The sequence below is a fragment of the Phodopus roborovskii genome, unplaced genomic scaffold (assembly GCF_943737965.1).
Source record: "Phodopus roborovskii unplaced genomic scaffold, PHOROB, whole genome shotgun sequence".
Taxonomy (NCBI): Eukaryota; Metazoa; Chordata; class Mammalia; order Rodentia; family Cricetidae; genus Phodopus; species Phodopus roborovskii.
The window spans coordinates 16334716-16359223 of NW_026126482.1; the positions used below are offsets into that span (position 1 = coordinate 16334716).

At 43.6% G+C, this 24508-nt stretch overlaps 1 protein-coding gene across 2 annotated transcripts in view; it reads left to right on the forward strand.

Moving 5' to 3' along the window:
- The window catches only part of Atxn1 (ataxin 1), a 169660-nt gene that overhangs the window by 14598 nt on the left and 130554 nt on the right, over positions 1-24508 (forward strand). The window contains exon 2 of one of the 2 annotated variants that reach the window (XM_051194349.1): positions 19202-19325. The exons of the other annotated variant lie outside the window; for it this stretch is intronic. The gene's annotated coding sequence lies outside the window, so the exon portion shown is untranslated. The remainder of the gene's footprint in view (positions 1-19201; positions 19326-24508) is intronic. 2 annotated transcript variants of the gene reach the window in all.

Here is a 24508-nt window from a genome sequence, read left to right on the forward strand (position 1 = left end):
ATCCTCAGCACCAGAGCTTTCAGTAGAGTCTGGCTAAATGTGGTACCTTCTTCAGTGGCCTGTTTCCTTGAGGGGAAAATAGAAGTAGAACTAAAGTTAAGGAAGCTGAAACAGGACCATTGAATAGAGGAGAAAGTAGGCTCTCTCTCTCTCTCTCTCTCTCTCTCTCTCTCTCACACACACACACACACACACTCATTCATGCATCACTCATACGCAGTCCCACAAATTCACAAACTTGCACGAACAGGTACACACACACACACACACACACACACACACACACACACACACACTGGTAGCATGTTCATAAACTCTTGTCTCTGAGGACTGTTGTACTTCAGAATCAAAGCAGTTCCATGTTGGTCAGGAACATCCATGTTTGATTTTTTTAACCCTATGTAATTTTGAATATGGATAGCAGTAGAAAAAAAATTTGGGGAACAATTTGTATTACATATGGTGCTAGTATCCAGATCTTTCCTTTCCCCCAAACAGTTTACTGGCCTTTTTGAGTCATTTTCCTTCTTTGCTTTATGTTTGTCTACATAGAAGATTGAAGACACGAGCAGCCTTAAGAACTGTATGCCAGCCTCCCTTGATTTCTGGGGCCACCCATTTTTGATAAAATAGACTGCAATCTTAATGATCAGTTTCCTAGCATGGAGGTGGGCATTACTACTCTTCTATATGTTTGCCATATGTAAAAGGAATTCTAGTTTCCATAATGCTAAAATGAGCAAATCATGTGGCCTCATGTACAAGCGATATGTGTAGTATAAGTAGCTGTTGCATGCCTTTTCCTGGAGAAACATGAATAAATGAATGCATGTCTATCCACTTCAGAGTGGGCACAAGTGAGCAGATCAAAGATGCACTTCTGCTTAAGTCTAGCTTGGTGAACCAGTGAGTCCACTGGGGTTACTTACAGGGCAGGAGTGACCCCAGCCTACCCCAGCATCGGCAATGACTCCTCAGAGCCCTATCACTTAATTCCCTATACAGTTCACAGACAGATTCAGCAAAGAGTCTTCTCTCACTCAAGAACTGCTCACCTGACCCCATGGAGGGACCTTATATGTCTCCTAAGCTTTCCGAAGTCCTTGGTCTTAGAAGCTCCCCATCTCCCTCCAGGAGGGAATGTTGGAAGGAAACAGCCACATTCCAGTGAGACTGCTTCACACAGGTTTTGCTTTCTGGGAAGCCCAAGAATTCCCTGGGGTCAAGTGAGGGTTTAGGAAAACAACACAGAAAGCTTACTCTGAGTAACCCAAACTGCCAGCTAATCACTAGGCCAGTAGTCAAGTTTCATTAACCGCACTTTTCAACCACAGTTACCACATTTCTCAATAAGGAATTCTGAAGTGGGAGCGAAAGGAAGGATGTACACACCAGGTAGGGACAGGAGGGAAGCAAAAAGTCTGGTCACCCCACTTCCTTCACCTAAGCTGCTTATTTAGGAATATCTTTTTAAATGTATGTTCAAGAATTGAGGTTTTGCCAAGTGGAGAGTTCTGCACTTGGAGGTGATGATGGTAGGGCAGTATTGTGAATGTACTTGGAGTCACTGGACTGTGTTCTTACAGTGGTTATGATGAAGCTGGAGAGACAGCTCATCACACGAGCATGAGGACCTGAGTTTGATTCCCAGCACCCATGTGAAAAGCCAGGGTCAGTGGCGTCCACTTGTAATCTCAGAGCTGGAGAGACACATTTGGGTCAGCCAATCAGAACAAATCAGCAAGCTCCAGGTCCCGGTGAAAGACCCTTTCTCCAAAACTAAGATGGCTACACACACCACACCACCACCACCACCACCACCACCACCACACACACACACACACACACACACACACACACACACACACTGAATGAAATTTAATTAAGATATTAAGTCTGATGGATGTGTGTGTGTGTGATCTGCGATTTTTAACCATATGTAGTTGTATATTTGTATAAAGGTTTTCTGTGGGTTTCAGGAAAACACTTGTCAGGTCATCTGCCTATCTATGTACATATTCTAGTTGACTAATTTTCTTCATTTACTTCTTTGTTTGTTTATGCATGTTAATTCATGTGGAGACTAAATTTAAACCTTGGCTCTCATATTTCAGAAGTCGTCCACCTTTTTTTCCAAGCAACCTCTCACTGCCTAGAACATCCCAAGTAGACTAGGCTGGCTGACCAAGGAGCCCCTGAGGATCCACCCACCTTGTTCCTACCTCCCTAGCAGAAGTGTTGCAAGTATGTGCTGCTGTGCCTGGCTTGTATTATGTTCGTTCTGGGGATTGAACTCAGGTCCTCGTGCTTGTAAAAGGAGCATTGTATCCATTGGGGTTAGCTCAGATGACAGCCACATGAATAAGAATTGCCACCCAGAAGAGCAAGCTCAGTTTGAATCAGCATATGGAATTTAGTCAGTGTGCAGCCATACGGAGTTGTGGGATGTCCTGGCATGGTCTTTTAAGTATAAGAAAGATGGAAAGGATCAAGTACCAAGGGGACAGTGTGAAGCAAAGCCTGGCCTGAGCTGTGAATGTTCAGTTCTCCATCATTGCCTGTGTGCCATGAGTCTGGAGGCATGTTGAACTTGGGGGCATCTGAAATAAAGGATCAAGTCATAGAGGATAGTGTTCACCATGTGAGGGACTGTGTGCCTTGTGAAGGGACTCTACACCATATGAGGGGACTATGTGTCAAATGAGGGGACAGACTACTGGATTAAGAAATGTAGAAGCATCAAGGTATCTTAGAAGGCAGAAGTGCTTGCAGACTGCAAGCTGATGACCTGAGTTCCATCCCTGGGACTCATGGTGGAAGAAGAGAACTGACTCCTCAAACAAGTCTCTTTACCTTCACATGTGTGCCATGTTACTCACATGTCCAGACTCACATATCAACCATACACAACAATAATAAATATGATATAACATGAAAAGAAATGTGGATTCCAGATTGGTAAAGGCTAGGTCATATTCCTAGGAGGCCATTGGTTCCTCCTTGCTCCTAGCATCCCTGAAGTTGCCTTCTGAAGTACTGGAATATTGAGTGAGGAGGTGGGAAGACAACAGTTTAGACACAATCAACGTCACAATTCTACCTCCCTTGTATTAGATGTCTACAAAGGATTTTGTTTAAAGATAGGTTCTGGGTTAAGACAACAGCAAATATTTGCAAGGCACTTCTGTTGGTGATGGAGTCTCTTTCCAAATTATTACCATGGGGGACAATGAGATTATGTTTTAAAAGTCAACTTCTGGAGATGGGAAGGTGGCTCAGTTGGTATGTGCTTGCCATGCATGCATGAGGACTTGAGTTTGGATCCCTAGCACTCATGTAAGAAGCTAGACATGGTGATATGTGTACCTGTAATCCTAGCCTTGGGGAGGTAGAAATAGGAGGATCCATGGAGCCTGCTGGACAGATAGTCTAGCTCAATGGGTAAGCTACAAGTTCAGTGACAGACTTTGTCTCAAAAACTAAGGTGAAGCACTACATACACACACACACACACACACACTCACACAAATCAGTGAGATCAATATTCTGTGTTCAAAGCAGTGGCTACATTTTATCTCACAATACTTTGCATGATAAGTCTTCAAAGAAATATACAGCTGTATGATATGAGTATGATATGGATATTTAGTAAAAATTTATCAAAGGGGTTAATTCCAATATTATATTGCGTTAACTCAAAGTAACCAGTATATAAACTATATAATTTGCCTCAATCTCTTTTTTTCATTTACTTAAAAAGAGACTAAAATAGTTTCTCTCTGGCTCTCCTGTCCATTTATGAGACATCAGATCTTATAAGGTGCTGTCCTGGGCTTGGCTGACAACTCCAATACCGCAATACATGCGGTATTGAAACTTCATGGAAAATAACAGTTAATTGTACTTTTTAAATGTTTCAAATGATATTCTGGACAAGTTTTGTTTCTGTGTGGCCCATAGCCAGAACCCTACTGTTTTTCAATTTGTTTAAGTGTAACAGCTTAGACAGCATATGTACATGTTCAGTTGAAGATAAAGGATATCACTATTTTTAGCCTATTACAAAGAAAACCACATTTTTTCTCTTAAATGTCTTGATCTAAAGTAATTTGAACACGATTTCTGTACAAATCATGTTCATGAGATTGGCTGTCAAGTGTGGTTTTTTAAGGAGTACTCTTGAGGAACCAATGGGACTCTGCAAATTTAGATACACTCTGAGCCATAATGGTTGAAGATGTCAGTTTTTAAACAGCACTTTAAGAAGTAGTTAACTTAAACGTACAGCAATTCTGAGTGCAGTAAGAATGGTTTTGAAGAGGAAAGTCTTGATACACTAGGGGGAAAAAAGTTGACAGATCCACTACAATTAGGGGACAAACAGGCACAACTCCCATGTGTGAAAACTTTTCTCCTTCAACCAACTTCTGATACTGTCCTAAGTGAAACTCCAGCAAACCCTCCCTCCTTGCTGGCTGCTAAGTCTGATACATAGAAATTCATCCACTTGCCTTATTTGGTAAATAATAGACAATAGTCAATCATATTCCTCCACTCCATCACCCCCCCTCCATCACACCCTCCACTTCATTTAACACACCCACTCCATCTCCACCCCACTCCATCACACACTCCCAACTCCATCACATACCCCTACCTTCTAACACACCCCTCCATTCCATGTTTGAAGGAAGAAGCCGGACCTCTGAAAGGACAAAGATGTAATTTTCCCTCAGTTTATGGTAGTCTAGTGTGTGTGTGTGTGTGTGTGTGTGTGTGTGTGTGTGTGTGTGTGTGTGTTTGTATACCTGCACATTTGTTGGATTTCACCAGTTTGAAAGAAGAGTAACAGGTGACTTGACTCCCTTCCCAGTATCTAATGCCACTGTTGATACGTTGGGCCAGATTTTATTTTAGTATCAGATAAAGGTTTGGTAGCAGGCCTCTTGCTTTGGAAAACAAGATATATAAGGTGGAAGTTGTGCCTTATTTTATTCTAGAAGCTATGCATTTTAGTACTAGGGATTTTTGCTTTGTATCTTTTAGTGTTGCCATTTCCCATTAGTTAAGCTCCATAATAATATATAGGCATTGGAATGACTCATAAGTAAGTGCAGTGATGGCTTCCTCAGAGTTTACTATCTTATTCCATGATAAGATATTTCATGACCCACTGTCTCAGTATTAGCATAGATCAAAAAGAGTTACCTTTTCCTTTGTATCTCTGAAAGCCCTTCTTCCATTATGGTATGGGAGTGGTGCTATATTTTCCTGAGTGCTAGACATTGGTAGTGCGCCCTGTGATAATAAGGAGGAAATGATAGACACTGTACAAGCTACCTCCTGCTAAGCTGGATGGTCCTAGGCTCTGTGCAGTACCTAGGTTTATGGTATTTTCCCATTTACAATGGGTTTATCATTGTAAGCACCACTGTAAGCAAAAGAGTAAGTACCCTTATCTTCCCAGCCTCTTTCCACAGAGTGGATACTGGTGGATGATGTGATGTTGCTGTTCTTGTCTGACCACACATGGAAGAATTACGCATGAGTCTATCATGTGCCATACTTGGGGTATATAACCATCGGAGCTGTTGTGTACCCAGTCTTTCTGTTTGCTTCCTCATCTGTTACAGGAAAATAGTAAGCCTGCCTTCACAGGGGTTAGAGGCAAACTGAACGAGAGCTAATAAAGTAACTTCAAGTTTTGTGGGTTTTCAAAAACAAAACTTACAAAGACAAAAGTGTCTCTATATGTAGGTAGTACTCAACAAGGATGGCATCTCTGACTGTCTAAGTGGTTTTTGGCAGCATGAAGGGGCTTACCTTTGAGAGAGATAGCAAGCTCTGATGACTGACTTCTCTGGCTTGTGAATCTCCACCTTGCTGCATATTAAGAGCCCCTACCCAGAACTTTTTCAGAATCCCATGGTGTGGGCTGCATCATTTTCTCTACCCCTCCTTTGGACTACACTGTGCAGCCAGGCTTGTGCACTGATGTTTGAGGGTGTGGATAAAACCTGGAATTCTGTGGTCTAAATTACATTTTCTTTTTCTTAGGCAGGCTTAGGCATCACCCATGATTTATTTTATTTCTTTTTCATACATGATTTTATATGAAGGTGATCACTGGGTTTTCTTTCAAGAGTTGGTTTTAATGGATAAGTATGAATAGAAAAGTGCTTGCAAATCTCAAGCTGTCTAAAGCAGGGCATGGGGGGGGGTTCACTGAAGGGGAATGAAGTCTAAGAAACAAAGCAAGTTCAAACTACATGTTGGTTTTGGAAGTCGGTCCTTGCAAATGGACCACCCAAGTGCTGGTGGTCTGTTCTGAAATCTCATGACTGGAGGGTCATGGTTCTAGAAAATGGACTAGAGCTTCAAAATGTGAGATTATAAAAATAACAATTATATACTCACCATATGCTAAAAGACAGTCACTCTACATCCAAACCTGAGTTAATTAAAGATAATTTGCTATACATATACATGTGTATTTGTGTAACTGTGTATATAAACATATCCATGTTTGTATATGTGTGAGTGTGTGTGTTTGTACAAACATACACAAAGGTTTTTTTCTCAAGAGCCAGGACTACAAACACTCTCTATGCAAATTTGCTCTTACCTCTTCTCAACAAATGGAGCCGAGCCACTTGGAAAGAACACATGGTACACACATGCTAAAGGAAGTTAGAGCCTTCCTTCATGCTATATACAAAAAGTTCCAAGTTGATTAATGATTTAAATGTAAGAGCTCAAACTGTAAAGACCTTTACAAGGGAGCATGGAGATAATTTGTGAGCTTGGATTTGGAATTAGATTTTTAAGATGCTTTGCACAAGAAACAAAGTACAAATAAATTTTACTTCATCAAAATAGATTCAAAGGGAAAAATCAAAAGACAACTCACAGACTGGGAGAAACTATGTACAAAGCATATAATGCTTGATAAAAGTCAACTCAGAAATGAATCAATAAGCCAATATAAAATTGAACAAAAGCATCCAATGTACAGTTTTTTAAAAGGGGATACACAAATGGTCCAGAAGTACATGAAAAGCCATCAGGTATCTTTAACAATGAGATAAGTGCAAATCAAACCAGAGTTTCACACTCAGTTGGGTAGTGATAGTAAGAAAAACAGTAAGAAGCGAGGATGTAGACCAATTGGAATCTTTAGTCTTAGATGTCTCACATAGGACAGTTTGGTTTTGAACTTGCTAAGTAGCTGAAGATGATCTTGAACTTCTGATCCTCCTACCTCTCCCTGCCAAGTGCTAATTACAGTTATGTGCCTCCCCACTTGATTTACATGGTGCTGGAGATTGGACCCCGGCCTGTGCATGCTAGGCAAGCACTCTACTAACTGAGCTAACATTCTCAGTATCCTCAAACCGTCAATCTTGAGAGGGCATTCAATGTTGTGTAGCCAGTGTGGGTAACAGTTTTGAAGTTCCTCAGATAGCTAAATATATAATCACTGTGTGATCCAGATTTGCCAAGCCATCCACACTGGTCTTGGATTCCTTGCATTCATCACTCTACGTTCTATGAGCAACCTAGAACATTCCATTTTTGTCAACGTGGGTGCCTCTTGGTGTCTGATTATTGAAGCTAGATGTCGGCTGTCCCTTGTGGCCTTCATACCAGGCTAGCTCCCCCATACCCCTAAAGGTTAATTTAACTCTTAGGCACGGATGCAGGAACTTACACATTACTTCCCAGCAGACCCATGAGATTCCTGCAACTCCGTACAGTGGAAAAAGTCACAAGTGAAGAGATGTGGATGTATTGAAAGGGCTTTAGGTAGTTGCTATCAGGACATTAGTGCTTTGAAATGGGGGTCACAGAGTCTCAGTTCTGATCACCTTGAAGGGGATCTCTGAGCCCACACAGCTCAGCCTCAAAGCAGAAGGAACCTGTATTAATCATTCTCTCCACTTTGTTTCTTTCTCTCTCTCTCTCTTTCTCTTTTTCTGCTGGGGTCAGCAGGAATGGAAATCTTTTTTTTTTCTTTTTAGATCAGTCTTATTATGATTATGATTATGCTGAGAGACCCGCAGGAGAGAAATGCTGCAATCGGAATTAAAAATAGCATCTTCTGTCCTCCCACACACACACTTGAGTGCTTGGAATGTCTTTTTCTAAGCGCACACTTTCTGCCTGGCTGCATAAAAGAAACTGTCACTTCGTTTCCATAACGAAGCCATTCCCGGGAGAATTTCATTGTTTTAGCAATAGAATTTTTGTAAAAGGCCTCTTATTTTGCCTGAAAAAGGTAACAAAAATGAACTTTTGAGAGCTCATTCGACAAAACAATTAGGGAGAGAGAGATTGTCTCCTTTCTTGATACAGGAAGCGTTGTAAGCGAGAGACTCCCCTGAGTCTTGATACTAGGATAAACCCTGAATGCGGAAGATGAAGGCAGAGGGAGAACCCCCATTAGTCATTTTTGTGATACAAACAGGGGCAATACCCCTGCTCGAGAACATGTCCTAGAAACAGCTGGTGGTAAACAGATGTCACTTGTTTTAAGTCCCTTTATTTATTTTCATTTTAGATTTATTTTTTTCTTTGAGACAAGGTTGTATGTAGCCTCGGCTGGTCTCAAATCCAGTATGTAGCCAATGGCCTTGAACTCTGGGCCTTCATGCCTACACCTTCTAAGTGCTGCTGCAGTTAAGGACTACATCATCACGCTCCACTTTGAACAGGAAGTGGGAAACCTGTAGAAAGCTCATTGTGGAAAGAAATTCCTTGGGATTTTTAATGAAGCAGGATTAGCAGATGTCTTAGCTGCTGGACTTCTTGGCTCTGAAGGCAAGTTACAGTTGCATCTTATCAGGGTCCTTGACCCCAAAAGTAGTAGCTGAAATGCTACAGCAAGCAGAACACAGCATCTCACTTGCATGGTGATTTTTAACGGCCTCAAAACGGTCTATGCATGTGTGTGCTCACACTCACAGCCCTCCCCCATGCTCCCTCCAGTCCACCCTGAAGTGAATATTTGGTCCAAATATGGTGTTAAGTTTTCAAGTCCACATTCATAGAAACGATAACTGCCATCTCTTAGTACTTTACCTGGCACCTAAGAAGCCACATCAAAGTCCTCCTGCCTTTGGTGTTTCAACAGGTACTCCTGGGGCTTGGTGCCAAATAGCATTCCTGTTACCTGGTGTTCATAGCTAAGCCCATTGAAATCTCAGTTTTGAAGCCAGTATCATTTTCTTAAGCCTCTTCTAAAGGGTAAGAAGTTTTGAATGCTGTCTTTGTCTTACAATATTTTACTTTTTATTGCAGCAGAAGTTATGGAAGCAAGGAGACAGCTTCTTAGAATGGCTAAAAAAAGAGGGTAAGGGACTGGGCTTTTAGCTCCGTTTGTGAAGGGAATGTTTCACTAGCATGCACCAAGCTCCTGGTTTGACCCTCAGTACTGCATAAAACCAGGACTGGTGGCTCATGCCGGTAAACCCCATAAAACTCAGAAGGGGAGACAAGAGGATCAAGAGTTCTAAGTCACCCTGGGCTACATAGCAAGTAACAGGTATGCATGGGCCCCCTGAGACCCCAAACTTTTAAATTAAAACAAGTGAATAAAACTGCCACCCAGGGAAAAGGTGTGTGGTGACTCATGGCAGCTAGAAAGGGGATGTGTGACCCAGAGGACAGGACATAGGGATCTGCAGGGCTTCTAATCAGTAGTCATTGTCTTCTGGACCACAGTAAGCAATCCACACAAGACCAGAAGTGAAAGAAATAAGCCCAGGGATAAATTTTCAGCAAGAATCACAAGCTATCCTATCCCTAAAATAATTCCCCAGAGTATGAATTACAAGTCCATAAGATGTCCTGCATTTGTCCATTGAGTTTATTTTTTTTTTATTTGCAGAATAGTCTTGCCATACAGACCCGTTTTTCTCAGGAATGTATCACTGTATTTCATAACAAACTTTGCATCACACCACTGGGGAGTCACAGCACAAATGTGTGTGCCCACATACACACTCACAGAGCCTGAACCACATGAGGAAAACCTCACCTTCATGTGATGAGGTGTGCTAACAATTAGAAATGGTGGCGTGGATAAATGTGAATGAAAGTTGTTTTAAATCTTAGTTCAGGGGAATTTTTGTTTACCATGTTTATTTCTCTGATTTCATATTGTTTGGACAGATACTGACTTTGGCACTGAGTCCTCCAATACCAACCAGTTAAAATGCCACCTATATCCAAGGTTGGCCAGTCCAGAAGAACCCTCATAGTAGATGGTTCATGCAGGTTGTCAGCAGTTGGTTACAGGGGGACCATGTGATTTGCTGGATAAATCTTGGTCCTTCCAGATTTCTTGAGCACTCACCTCAACCAGTCCATCTGTGCCTTCCTCCCAGCTCTCCTTGTCTGCCTTTGTGAGCTAGTACAGACCCAGGCCAGCCTTTCCGAGCTGTTTCATGTAACTTCCATTCTCTGGAAACCCTGGGAGCCCTGGCTATCTCTTCATCCTCAGAAGTCAGCTTCAGTCCCTTGTTGGAAGGAAAGACTGTTACAGAGCATTTCGTTCATTGGCTTGTGGAATAGTTTTTCTCCAAGTCTCTTAGAGAGAATGCTCTCATTTGATTACCACTGAGGGAGGGGATTGGATGTCATGACAATTAGAAGGCAACAGAAACATTTAAATAATGTAAACACAACTTTTGGAGGGCAGAAGTAAAGTACCACACATGCAATGAGTTGCTCAAAAGGAATTTGTGTTTTATTTGTATGTGTTCATTTTATTTCATTTAAAAAAAACAGAGTCCTGCTATCTCTCTCTGGCTGGCCTGGTACTTGGTATGTAGGCCAGGCTGGGCTAGAACTCTCAGCAATCTTCCTGCTTCCATTTCCTGAGTGCTGACATTACAGGCATCTGCCAACATGCCCAGTGAAGCAGCAGGAATTTATCAAAGGCTTTGCATTTACAAAAGCTATCCACAGGCTTATGAGATGGCTCAGCAGTAAAGAGTGCATTTCTCTTGTAGAGGACCATGGGTCAATTTCTAGCACTCAAGTCTGGCAGCTCACAACCTCCTGTAACTCCAGCATTAGGATGTCTGACGCCCTCGTCTGACCTGAATAGGCAATTACATTTATGCCCACATAGTCACACACAGACACAAATTATATACATGATTTGAAAGAAAATTCCTTTAAAAAAAGACAGAGGCTTCTGCAAAGCAGACAGGTGCAGACTCTGGTTCAAGGAAGTTACTACGATTTACAAAGGTACATGTCAACTATTTTAGGAGAAAGAAGAGAAAAGAAAACTGCAGGAATTCGTATGTAAAACCATGGCATTTCTGATACAGAAGTCATAGCATAGGAGGATGAAGGGAAGCATGGGACAGGTTGGGCTTGGGCGGAATAGATGTTTTGCAGTCTGATATGCAGAGTGGCAGTGGACTCTCAGAGAGGAAGTCAGTAGCTCCCTGTGGCTGAACCAGTGCGCATGCCCTGGGCTATAGCTGTTGCTCAGACAGCAGAACCTTATACAGCATATGCAAGCCTCTAGGTCCTGTCCCTAGCACCACTTGGAAAAAGAAGGAGGAGAAAGAAGACGAGGAGGAGGAAAGAAGAAGAGAAGGAAGAAGAAGGGAAGAAGGAAGAAGAAAAAGAAAAAAAGGAAGGAGGAGGAGGAGAAACCTTACTGAAGAACTAGAAAACAAATTGGGGTAAACAGGCTTATAAAAGTTCTAAACACAGTGGGTAGGCGGGATCAGCTGGTAAAGGCCCTGTGCCCACAAGCCTGAGGTCTTGAATTCCATTCCTGGGACCCATCTGGTAGAGTCAGAGACCCGGCACCTAGAGTCCTCTGAGCTACACAGATACACACATTCTGTGGCAATTATATACTCACATGCACATACAAAACAAATCATTTTAGAGTCCTTAAACATCAGATAAAGAATTTGGGCTAGTCTTGATGGCCCATAGCTGGAATCCTAGTGTTAGGACACTGAGGCAGGAGGATTGCTGTGCAATGGATTTTTGAGGTCACCCTGGGCCACAGTGTAGGAATCTGACCATGCCCCTCCAATGAAGAGATTCTGGAGGATTTCCAGTAAATGTCAAGATCCAATGAAGGCATAGTGTGAGACAGGGAGAGGCTACAATGCCTAATGGCTACCTCAGGTAGTTTGAAACCATGAGAGTAACCTATTTTGGCTAGAGAATACCGAAGGCATGCAGTGTGGTGTGAATTGCTATGAGGAGTGGTGGCTGTGGGAATAGAGTGGGCACAGAGTTAGGAATTGACAGCCGACAGACCATGGGAGAAAGAAAAGACAGCAGTGCCATTGGCTTGAATCAGAGACCTAATAGGAACTGGTTTAGGGATGAGTGGAAAGTTTTGAAGCAAAATTGGTTTGCACGGTATGTGTCTAATGGCTTGGGAGAGATGCCAGTGTCTAGCACACAGGTTTACAAAGTGAATGGAATATAAGGGAAGCATTAAGGGAAAAGAATGAGCTTATAGCTAGGTGTGGTGGTTTGAATATGAATGTGCCCTCCCCACAGGCTCGTGTATTTGAATGCTTAGTCACCAGGGAATGGCACTGTTTGAAAGGATTAGAAGGATTGGTAGGTGTGACCTGGTTGGAGGAAGTCACTGGGGGCGGGATTTGAAGTTTCAAAAGCCCATGCCAGGCTCAGTCTCTACTCCTTCTCTCTCTCTCTCTCTCTCTCTCTCTCTCTCCCTCTCTCTCTCTCTCCCTCTCCCTCTCCCTCTCCCTCTCCCTCTCCCTCTCCCTCTCCCTCTCCATCTCCCTCTCCATCTCCCTCTCTCCCTCCACCCCTCCCTCCAGGTTAGGATGTAGCTCCTAACTACTGTTCCATTACCTACCTGCATGCTACTATGCTCTCCGCCATGATGATAATGGACTAATGGGAGCTATAAGCAAGTCCTCAACTAAATGCTTTCTTTCATAAGAGTTGCATTGGTCATGGTGTCTCTTCACAGCAATGGAACAGTGACTAAGACACTAGGGAAGGAGGTATGTAGCTCAGGATAAGAGTCAAATGCAGGAAAGGAAAATAAACTAAAAAGGAGGAGTGATGATGTTAGAAACTCCAGGAGCTGGGCATCGTGGTGCATGACTTCAGTCCCAGCACTCAAGAGGCTGAGGCAGAAGGATTACTGAGGGTTCCAGGCCATAGGAGGCTATGAATGACCAGACCATCAGTGCTGCATTGCAAGACTCTGTCTTTAAAAAAGCAAACCAAAACTCCAGTGGGATTCTGTCCCAGAGAAACCAGAAGCATTAGGCAAACAAAAGCTGAAGTACTCACTAGGCATGGTGACATTCCTGCAATCCCAGCATATGGAAGGTAGGAGGCGGGAAGGTCAGGTTTTCAAGCTTAGACTGGGCTACTCAAGATACTGTCTCATTTAAAAATACATGCAAGCAAGAGCACACACACATTCACATGCACGCATGCATGCAAAAACACTTCAAAGTCACTTGTGAAAAATTCAGAATTTATTGTAATGAGGATATTAATTTCTATGACTACACACAGTTCACAAGAGGATAGTAACTTAAAACCTATTTCTTATGCAGCACGTTCTGTTTTTGACTCATCCACGGCCTCCGTAGCTTCCCTGCTCCCGTTTTCTCAAGACTAAGATTTCAGTGTAACCTGAGCTGCTTTTCCACCTGAAGCTCAGGGTCCTCTCTGAAGTTCATGGGACAGTTGTAGAAACCACTTCCTCAGGGTCGCTAACCCCCGTCCCCCATTCCATTGCTGGCTGTGCAATGGATGCCATTCTTGGCTTCCTGGGATCTTCTTAGTTCCATACCATGTGGCTTATCCCTCTCAACACATGTGTTCACATGTTGAGCCCTGTCCCTTTGAAAGGCCTACCCAATCAGGTCTGACCCACCATGTATAACCCCTGTAGTTTAAGGTTAGTGGTTTGGGGTCTGAATTAGATGTAAAATACCTTCAGAGCATCCAGATCAGAAGAAATTTTCCATTGAATTCCTAAGAGATGTGTAGGTGCATCAGGCACAGGCCAATTGTGAGGACCAGCTGAGTGTCATATGTGTCATGCTATAACTGAAAGCTCGGGGAATAAATCTAACTTTAGGTGAAAGATGATGGTTATTTGGGAGAGATAGGGGAGGAGAAGAGGGAAGATGCTAATCTATCAAATAACAAAAGGAAAATTGAAGGATGCCCGAGCGAACTGTATAGGGTATTAAAACAGAAACTAGTTAGGAAGGCGACTTGGGAAAGGTCACTGCATTTGGGAGGCAGATGCATTGATGACCTCAGAAAGAGAAAAGTTTGCAAAAATCATGGTGGAAATCAGACTCCCAGGCTTTAAGATATTGGTGCTGAAACCGTGGCAGGAGATTTGCACTGCATTTTAACCCGTTCCCTGGTAAATCAGATAAAGGTGCAAGCCTTTTGGAAAGCTTCCAGGACACTGTAGATGGCTTCCAGGAAATACAAATGACAGTATGCTTACAGGCTGTGCTGAAAGTGTTTATGTAGTCCAAAAGGAAAGAAAGGGGGATGAAGGGCAGAGTTGACCTCAGTGAGATCTGGAACTATCTGGAGGATGGAGTAAGAGCTCAAGTTGGGGAGGATCAAGAAAGCTTTCCCCAGATTTTATGTGCACATGAAACACTGTATTGGGTTTGTTTTATTTGTCTTGATTGTTGGCATCTATATGGACTATGTTGTTACCATTCCTCCCTAGCTAAGCATCTTAGAGTGAATAGGATTCATTCCCTTCCATCTGGTCGTGTCAGTGAAAGGAAACCCTTCAGAGGGGCAGTTCTCAGATTGGGACCCCCAAAGTAGCAGCATCAGTCTCACCTGGGAACTCATGAGGACCACAGGTTCTCCGGCTCCCACCCAAACTTTCCCAATCAGCATCTCTCGAGGTGGCTTCCAGCTGTCTGGTGTGGGCTTCAGGTTGAGGCCCATCCCCTCAGGGGTCTCCACATCTACTCCACACAGGATGTGGGTTTCAGCAGCAGCAGCAGCAGGAGCTTTGGGGATTCTGGGAGAATCAAGGATACAGGCTCCTGCTAGCAAGGAGGTGGAGCAAATGTGTAAATAGTTGAGTGAGAAGGAGCAGCTGTTCAGAGGCCACTAATGAATAAATAGGGATGGATTCAAAGGAGTGGAAGGAGAAGGCAGCCTGCAACTGTTCTCAGCTCCGCGGAAGACTTTCAATGAGATGGAAAGCATCGGAGCTCCAAGCCCTTGCATGGCAGGGAAAGTGAAGGGGCTGGGAGCTGGGGCGATGGTTCATTCAGTAAAATAAGGACGAGGACCCACATGCAACCTTCAGAGTTAACCATAAAAAGGACTCAATATGGCAGGCATTAATCCCAGCACTGAGGAGGGAGGTGTAGGTGAAATCTCTGTGAATTCAAGGTTAGCCAGGGCAACACAGTGAGAGCCTGTTTCAGAGAGATAAGTAAATAAACAAACAAACAAACAAATAAATAGCCTGCTTTGAGTTTCAGGCCAGTGAAAAACCCTGGAAAAAAAAAAAAAACCGAAAAAGACGCCCCAAAAGCTGTCCTCTGGCCTCCACACACATGCACGCTTTAAAGTGTATCTACACTTAGAGAAAGGGGGATGAGGGGAGAGCTCTCAGCGAGAGCTAAGTCCTTTACCATAAGGGTTAAGTTCTCCATCAGGCGCGGGCTATTTCTTATCCGTTCAAGCTCTTCCCACTAGACACTGTTAGGAGCTTGTTTAAGAAGGCCATGGCAAGGTCTCCCTCATCAAGAAGCTTATGAAGTCTCTGAGCCTTCAAGACTTCAATAAATCCCATGGAGGATAGAAAAGACACTCTAACAGAGTGCTGACTTGAAATGACCTTGGGTCAACATGTACAGCGGCGACTGTAAATGCTTTGGGCATTCAAGGGGGAGGGAGGAACTGGCATGGTGTGGTGTCCCTTTTGTCCTGTGAATGGAGGATCAGATTGTCAGTCAGCCTGGTGTACATCCCAGAGTCTAATGGCAAGGTGCTGGGCAAGTAGGCAGCAAAGAGTCCTGTCTGTTGTATTCTCTCTCTTCTTTCTGAGTTAGCTAAGGTTTGTCAAAACTATCGGGGTGAAGTATATTCTGTTACCTGCAGGTGGAATGTTAATGTATTTTTGTTTTTCTGAGGAGCTAGTATGAGGGGGGTGCTGGGGGCATATTCTATCCTGACTGTTTTAAATAGCAAGAGGCTCAGGGCTCAGCTGGCCAAATTTGTTTCAGACAGGACTTCAAACTGATTCCATTGATGGAAAGAACATGAGCAAGCCTGCCTGGGATACCATCAGTTTGAGCATTGCAAAATACTGATTTGTTTTTCTTTAATGGAAGAATTAAGTTGAGCTAGATATGGGATGGTGGGATCAAGAAAATGTGGAGATGAACACAGCTTTCCTAATGCTTGCTTCTTTCTATGCATGCTTCTCTCCTCCCTGACGTAGGTAAATAGAGTCCCGGTTTACGAATCAGGAGAGAAGTGGGAGACATTGTTGGGTTATAGATGCTGGTTAAGTATAGGAGAATGGGTATTTTTAAAAATTTTACAAACATACACACATATGTGAATATATGTATATATATATATATAGTTATATATATATATATATATATATATATAGTGTGTGTGTGTGTTTGCATACAACAGCTGGTTTGGGCTCTTTTATGTGGTTTTCACTTTTGTTGTTTGGTTTGGATTGATAGTTTCCAAGACAGGGTCTCACTTTATGGGTCCAGACTGATCTGCAATTCTAACACTTACCACGTAGCCCAGGCTGGCCTGGAACTCATGATCCTCCTACGATCATCCTCCCAAGTTCTGGGATTGCATGCATGTGCCATTGTGCAGGCTTAGCCCCTTTAAAGTGGCTTTACTTCAGCTGGGACCTGCATGTGACAAGACAGCATTTCACTTCCCTACTATGATGGGGTGACCTTTGGTATTTTAGGGAAAAAAGGACCTACCTTCTTTCCTGTGACATCACATACAATAGCGACATGGAATGGGTCTCCCTGGAAGAAATTTCTGGTACTTGCTAACTCAGGTGGTATAGTAGTCAGAGGGAAAAATGACTCTTTTGATGTCACTGGAGATGGTCGTTACTTATTTCTTCATCAAGGAGACCCAAAAGTCTCCCTCTAAGCAGACTAAGAAAACTAGTTGCACAGCCCTAGAACAGGCCCACTGATGCTCAGCCTGTTTCCAGGCCAGGGCCCTACCACTGAGCACACTTCCAGCCTCGCTCTACCTTTGCCTCTCTGCAGCCTCCCTGGGCCCCACACTCCCAATCACAGTGAGTTTATCTGGGTTTCAAATCTTAACACACATTTTACAAAGTACATTAGTACAGTTCCCTAAGGGTCCATCTGTGAGAAGGGCAGACCTTCTTGTTCACTGTTCTGACCCTAGTTGGGTGTAGTGACGTTAAGTGAAATTTCGTTCTCTGAATGCGCTAATTACTAAGAAAGCACTTGGTAAGTCGGATGCTCTATAGGAGCCACGATTAATCACAGAAGAACAGACGCCTCCTTCCTCCTTTCTGAGCTAATTTTGTCTTTCCCTTTTCAAAAATTCATCTTGAGTTCTTCTGATCACTATTATCAATTCCATATCTAAGATTCGACATCATCACCATCACTACTCTTATTATTTGAGAGGGCCACTTTATTTTTCCTCTTGGAAATCATTCTTCCCACATGCACAGTACTAAGACTACAACTCCCACCTGTGTTCAGCAGTTCAGCTGACGCTCATGACTTGGAGAGGAAACACCTGAGGGGCTGGCAGTCTATGCTTCCCTCATCCCCCAAAGCCCGTGGTGAACACTCATTCTTATCCCTCTGTTATTGCTCCTCCATGCTGCAAAAGTTAAAATAAGTTGAAAGTACTGGCCTGGAAGAGATTGTTCCTGGGTCTGCCTAGAAGATGGAGCAAACAGGAAATACAGGTGTAGAGATTTTTCTATCAGACTATAGCAGGCCTTTTGCATTAAAGCAACCAGCCAGGCCAGGCTAGTCCTTTTCTCTCCTTTTACCACCTTTGTATCTGAGTATTAGAATCGCTGGGGAGAAGGGGCAGAGAGGCAAGTGGAAAGTTCCTCAGTCCTGCAGACACTGAGCACAAGAAACCTCCCAAATCTGGGGTTGCAGGGGGCCCTTTGCTACAGCTCAAGTTAAGAGCCATACTTCTGCCTGGCTCTAGAATCTGCCATGCACGTTGCAGCTTTAGCCACACACCATCTTTTTCTTCCTTCCTTCCTTCCTTCCTTCCTTCCTTCCTTCCTTCCTTCCTTCCTTCCTTCCTTCTTTCCTTTCTTTCTTATAAATTTCTCCTGGCAATCTCAAGGTTCTCCAGTTCAGCCCCTCTTCCCTCCCATACCATGAGGCCCTGCAGATATTTGAGTGTCCCAGGGAAGCCTGATGGTTGGTCCTGGGCCAAAGCTGGCTTTTATGCTCTGGCTCTGCTCTCAGTAGCAGGCTGTGGCCAGTAATAACATTCCTTTTGACATAGTGCCTGTCTTCTGGGGAACTGCAAGTGCTTCTCTAAAGCACTTACTGATCTTCCCAGCCACACAGGGAAGTAGGAAAATGGAGTCCTTGCTTCCCTTTGCAGATAGTGAAGTCAAGTGACTTACTTGGGGATCATGAGTGTTTTTCAGGTGCTGGGGATTAAACCCAGGAACTCAGGGGTGCTAAGCAAGTGTCTCCAGGTCACCCCCCTGGCAATGTTTTCCCACTCTGACTCCCTCCCTTTCTGCCTTTGCTGGTTCAGTTTTTTTTTTTTTTTTGGAGACAGGGTCTCCTATAACCCTTCTGCATCTACCTCCCCAGTACTAGGATTGCAGGCACACACCACATACTCCAGCATAGTAGCTTCTTTTGAACAGCTTTGCATCTCACCTGGAGTTGAGTTGAAATTTTCCAGAATTGATGTCAGCTTTGTGGGGGAACATAACATAAAAGATTGCTTAGGCCACAATTGGTTTCCTGGGTCAAGAACAAAATCAAAATTAGTAAATTAAAACAAACAAAAACAGGTCCTGGAAAATGGTCTGTGGTGAATTATCACTTTGGTTGACCAGATGACCAGGTTATTGGAAGTGACTGGATGATGGACATATTTACCATTTTTTTTTTTCCTTTCTGGGCTGTTCCCATGCCAGGTATTTCTCACCTTCCCTGTGAAAGGAGAAAAGACAACACCAGAGCCTGTGGCCCAGCTGCTGAGGGAAGTTTCCATGGTGAAGTCTTGGGGAGGCTTCCTAGGAGCAGAGCACAGTGAATGCTGTAAGTAAATAAGGGCTGCAGAGCCTTGCCTTGGAAAGATCAGTGAATCTGGTGTGAGGGCTTGTTGGTGTGAGCCCTGGCTGATCACCCGATGGTGTCCTTGTTTTCAGTAGAGGTTCTGTGTGTAATAACAGGAGCTTGCCTTTCCCTGGTTTCTGCGGAGCACTGCTAGTGTGGTCAGCTTCTGGAATGAAAGTGCAATATAGGGACTCTCTCCTTTGCTGTTGGCATAGATGATGGTCTCAATTGTATAGCGGAATATTTGCAGCTGTTCTAGGATGATAAATAGGCTGAGGATTAAAGGCCTAGATGTCTATGCATAATTAATAGCATTATTATTTATCCCAGGTTTCTTTTGATTAACCAGAACGTTGTGTCTTTGTTTTTTGGTTGGTTGATTTGTTTGCTTTCTAACCCTGAAAATCTCAGATCTGTAGAGAAGAAGTTATTTAGGGTTCTTTGCTGATTCAGAATTGGCTGAATAATAATAATAGGCTTTTATCAGGGTGATAGTCTGTGATGTTGAGAATAGTAAAGTGTGTGTCATGTCATCTGAAGGTTCTTGACGGGTTTTAGGATCTGGTGGTTGATAAAGTGGCCCACTCCGAGCTTCTAGGAGCCCATTTGCTGTGACAATTAAAGTAGGTTTGCCTAGCTCTGTCATTTGATTGTGTCACTCTTACACACACACACACACACACACACAGAGAGAGAGAGAGAGAGAGAGAGAGAGAGAGAGAGAGAGAGAGAGAGAGAGAACAAAATTTAAGAGTGCATTTAGGAGAGCACATTTGCCTAGCCCTGCCGCTTGATGCTCTCTCTCTCTCTCTCTCTCTCTCTCTCTCTCTCTCTCTCTCACACACACACACACACACACACACACACACACACACACACACACACACACTCCACAAAATTTAGGAGAGTGCTGACCAGGAAGGAGTCAACCCCAGAAAGTCCAGGGTGGCCAGTGACCATCTCTGAGGAAAGAAGTAATGGTGTCTTCATACTTTAGAATATAAAGAGCCAACTTCAGTTAGAATTTGTGAGAGTGGCTTACATGTGTCTGCACATTTGGAACATATTTACTACACATTTTGAACTTTTTAAGTCTTTCTTCAAGTTGTGCTCATTGATTGTGTGTGTTGGAGAAGAGCTTGCATGTGGGAGTGACAGTTGTGGAGCTGGTTCTCATTCTGTGTGGGTTTCAGGGAAGCCTGAGGCACCAGGCTTGGGAGCCATTGCCTTTACCCACTGAGCCATCTCAGGGGCCACTGAACGTCTTCATGACTCAGCCACAATTACTTTTCAGTCTTTTATCACTTACCTCTTTATGGTTGCCTAACGGATTTCATAAAGGTGGGACAGACATGGCACAGAGAGAAAGGGCATGGATATCAAGAAGTTTAAAAGTATCTCATGACCTTTTAAACATTTATATTAAGATATTTATCCCTCTTTCCTTGTGGTTTAATAGTATTGTCGAAATGGACTTGTTCAATTCAAAACTTCCTGGCTCTTTGTAGCTCAAGGAAGGTGCACAGTTTTCATGTCTTTTCACTTGTGGGTGTGGCCTGTGTCCGTGGATGTTAAGAGCATGACTGCTCTTCCAGAGCACCAGACTTTGGTTCCCAGTACCCACATCAGAGCAACTCACAACCTGTTTAACACTCAGCTCTAGGAGATCCAGTGCCCTCTACTAGCCTCCATGAGCAACTACACATATGGAACACACACACACACACACACACACACACACACTTATAAAAATGTACATCTTTAAATATAAAAATTTTTGATGCCTTATTGTAGCTCACTGTGCAGCTCTTTTTGTGTGTTTTCACTTGTGGGTGTGGGCTTGTTGGTTCTAGAAGTATGTTACTTGCTCCGTGGTCAAGGCTTCTATTCTTAGTCCCACTATTTAAGGTGAAATATACTAATGACTCTAGGCATGTCACTACCCTACCAGCACTGCCAAAGAAAGTGGTATTTTATAAATCTGTGGGTTGCTGTATGGTTCTTGTTCATTAGCTATGGACAGTTAGCTTGGTTTAGGGTTCACACAGCAGAGCAGAATTCTATATGTACTTTCTTACCAAAAAAAAAAAAAAAAAAAAATCTTACCACAAAACTTTTTGTCACAATCGTGGAATAATTTGGGGGCCCTGTTGGCTTTAAGTGTCATGATGTTTCACTGCAAACCCCATCTGTTTACCAGGTAGCTTGTTAGCATCGTGGTAGTTTTTTATTGGGGGGCAGGGTGGAGACAAGGGTTCTCTGTGTAGCTTTGAAGAAGACTGTCCAGGAACCCACTCTGTAGACCAGACTGGCCTTGAACTCACAGAGATCTGCCTGCCTCTGCCTCCTGAGTGTTAGGATTAAAGGTGTGTGCCACCAGCTCCCAGCATAGTGATGTTTTTTAAGGTGCTATTTTCATGGGACGTGTGTGTCTTATAGGAAGTCACCTTCAGGCCTAGATTCATTTGGAATGAGATCAGTTACTGTAGTTACTGTGATAAGGCCGACTTTGTGCCTAACATGGTGAATTTTCCTTTCACACCACTGCTTTGAAGGGCTCATGGCAGACTTCAGGCATTCTGTGAGCTTCTCAAAGGTCCTAAAGTCTAAGTTTGGAGATGCCCCATGGCCAACTTTAAAAGCACTTGAAATTCCCTCTGTAAACAGACTGAGTTGAGAGGAAGGGAATACAGAATCCCAGAGACCTCCTTAAGCATGCCAAGAACTTTCTTTTGAAAAGTACTTCACTTGAGTTGAGAGGGGAGCTCTCCACTGGTAAATACGGTATCCGCCACCTCTCCTAACCTTGCTCCACCCTTCAAACCCTTGGCTTCTATTTGCCACTAGTCCTAGCATGCCACAGAGGGGCATTGCAAGTGGGGAATGCAGGTTATTTTTAGGGAATGTGTATTTGCACACAAATGGGCATAAGTGTGGGCATTGTACGGTAAGAGCAATAATTGCAGTAGCAGCAGCAGTAGCAACAGCCCAGCCTCAACAGGTCTTGCAGACTCTGCCTCAGACTCTTTACTCATTGCATTTATCCCTCTGCATGTCTTATTTACATCCTCTCCCATCTGCCAAAGTCTTTCTTCCTAACAGCTGGCCTTTATCCATTAAGGTACCTCTCCGGCTCTCAGAGGGTGAGGAGGCATCGCGCCTTGCACAAGAAGGGGAAGGCAGTGAAAAGTGAATGAGGAGCCCCGAGACCTGCACTTGGCATTTGACATTGCAGGTGGCTGTGTAGCCTGGGCCCAGCACCCCTGGGGACCCATTTCAGTATGGGCAGCAAGAGAAAGTGAGACTGATTATCTCTGCAGTTCGAGCATTTTGTGTCTAGTGGCATCAAGATGTCATTGTGCTGTGAAGCAGGTCAGACCCTCTTGGACTCCAAAAAAAAAAAAAAAAAAAAAAATCCAAAACAAACCAATGATGTGCGATAGCCTAGTTCTCAGGTGTTTTTGTTGTAATACTCTGAATGTAGTTTGGTGACGTCTAAATGGCTTAACCTTGTTTGAAATCACAGATTGGCCTGCACCTGACAGAGGCAAGGAGTCTCTGTTCAGCACTTGTCATGCAGGAACACAGAGGATTTCTACTAGGGTTTCTCATTTGACTCTTTTGAATCTCTTCTCCACCTTCCTCAAACCCCACTTCCTGGCAGCCTCATTAGTTTCAGGCAATTTCCTTTGTATGTTGCCTGGAGGAGGAACCTTTCTTGAGACCCTTCCATGGGCTACTACTTCTGGAAGGATGTAAGGAGTAGGGTTTTTCCCTGCCAGTCTGGACCCACTGCTGCGCCAGACCCAAATAATGCGCAGAGATGCTTTATTTGATATAATTCTGTTGGCCAGGTACTAGTTTCTACTAATCTAAGTATTTCCACGAGGTCTCATCTTACCGGAGAGGGGTAACTTTGTGCTCTCCCTGGTCTCTACATGCTGACTCCTCCTTACTATTTCCTCTTTCCTCCTTGTCTCCTAGTCCCACCTGTCTTGCTTTCCTATTGGCCAACAGTGCTTTATTCATTAACCATTATGAGAAACATAGTTACAGAATGACATCTCCCATCAGAAGGAGACTTTGGCATTGCTCCCAGAGTTGGTTGTCTGGGTCTAACCCTCTCGGGCATATGCTCTCCCCTCAGCACCTTCATCGTCCAGTGTGAATCCCCTGCCACCCTCAGCAGTCTCACACAAGGAAAGCACATAGACTATCCAGAATCCATGGAAAGAAGAGCGTTTGTGAATGTCTGCCATATTTGTGTTCTGGGGGGGGGCACAATAGCAGCCTAACTGCTATGATTTCTAATTGAACCAGGGCTGAGGTAAAGTGTATGCGTCCTGTCAACATTTAAAGTACTATTTGTTAAAAGAAGGTTATAAACCACAATGAATTCTCAGTCCAGGGTGCAGGACTGCACCAGCTCTATTCTCTGTCCTTGGGAGTTTATCTCAGAAGAGCTCCATTGGGGAAGGAAATGCCAGGTACTCAGGTGTTCCTACAGGGATGCTGTGCAGAGTTACTCAGATCCAGGTTTCCAGGAGACTCTGACTTAGACTTCCCAGCAGGGGAATAAGGTCAACTCATAATTCTGTGTGATCCAAGAAGGCAAGATGAAACACTTGACAACAAGTCTCGTATTAGGTGCTTTTGTGCCAGAGTTTGTGAGACTTCAGAGCCAGGCAGTTCTCATTAGAGGCTTGTGGGTGTTATGAGTATGTTTTCCCCCAGCTGCCTGGACCCTCTGCGCCACATGTTACGAGTAAGGTTTTTCCTGCCTGTCTGGTCCCACCGCGGCACCAGCCCCAATTAACACAGAGACTCTGTATTAGATATAATTCTGTTGGCCAGGTACTAGTCTCTTATCAGCTAGGTCCGTCTTAAGTATTAACCCATTTCTATTACTCTAAGTACTTCCACGTGGTCTCCTCTTACTGGAGAGAGGAGCTGGTGTTCTTCTCTCTCCATCCTCCATCTTGGAACTAATGCAGGTAACTTATCGATAAGAAGAATCTTAGAGTGAAAGAACTGATTTGTTTTGTTTCATCCGGATGGATACATTATATGTGAGAACAGTTTACAGTATAGAATCCTTTAGATGGGGTAGAAAACTGCACTCTGGGAAGCCTATTTCGAAGCAAATTAGTGTTTCAAAGTCTTCA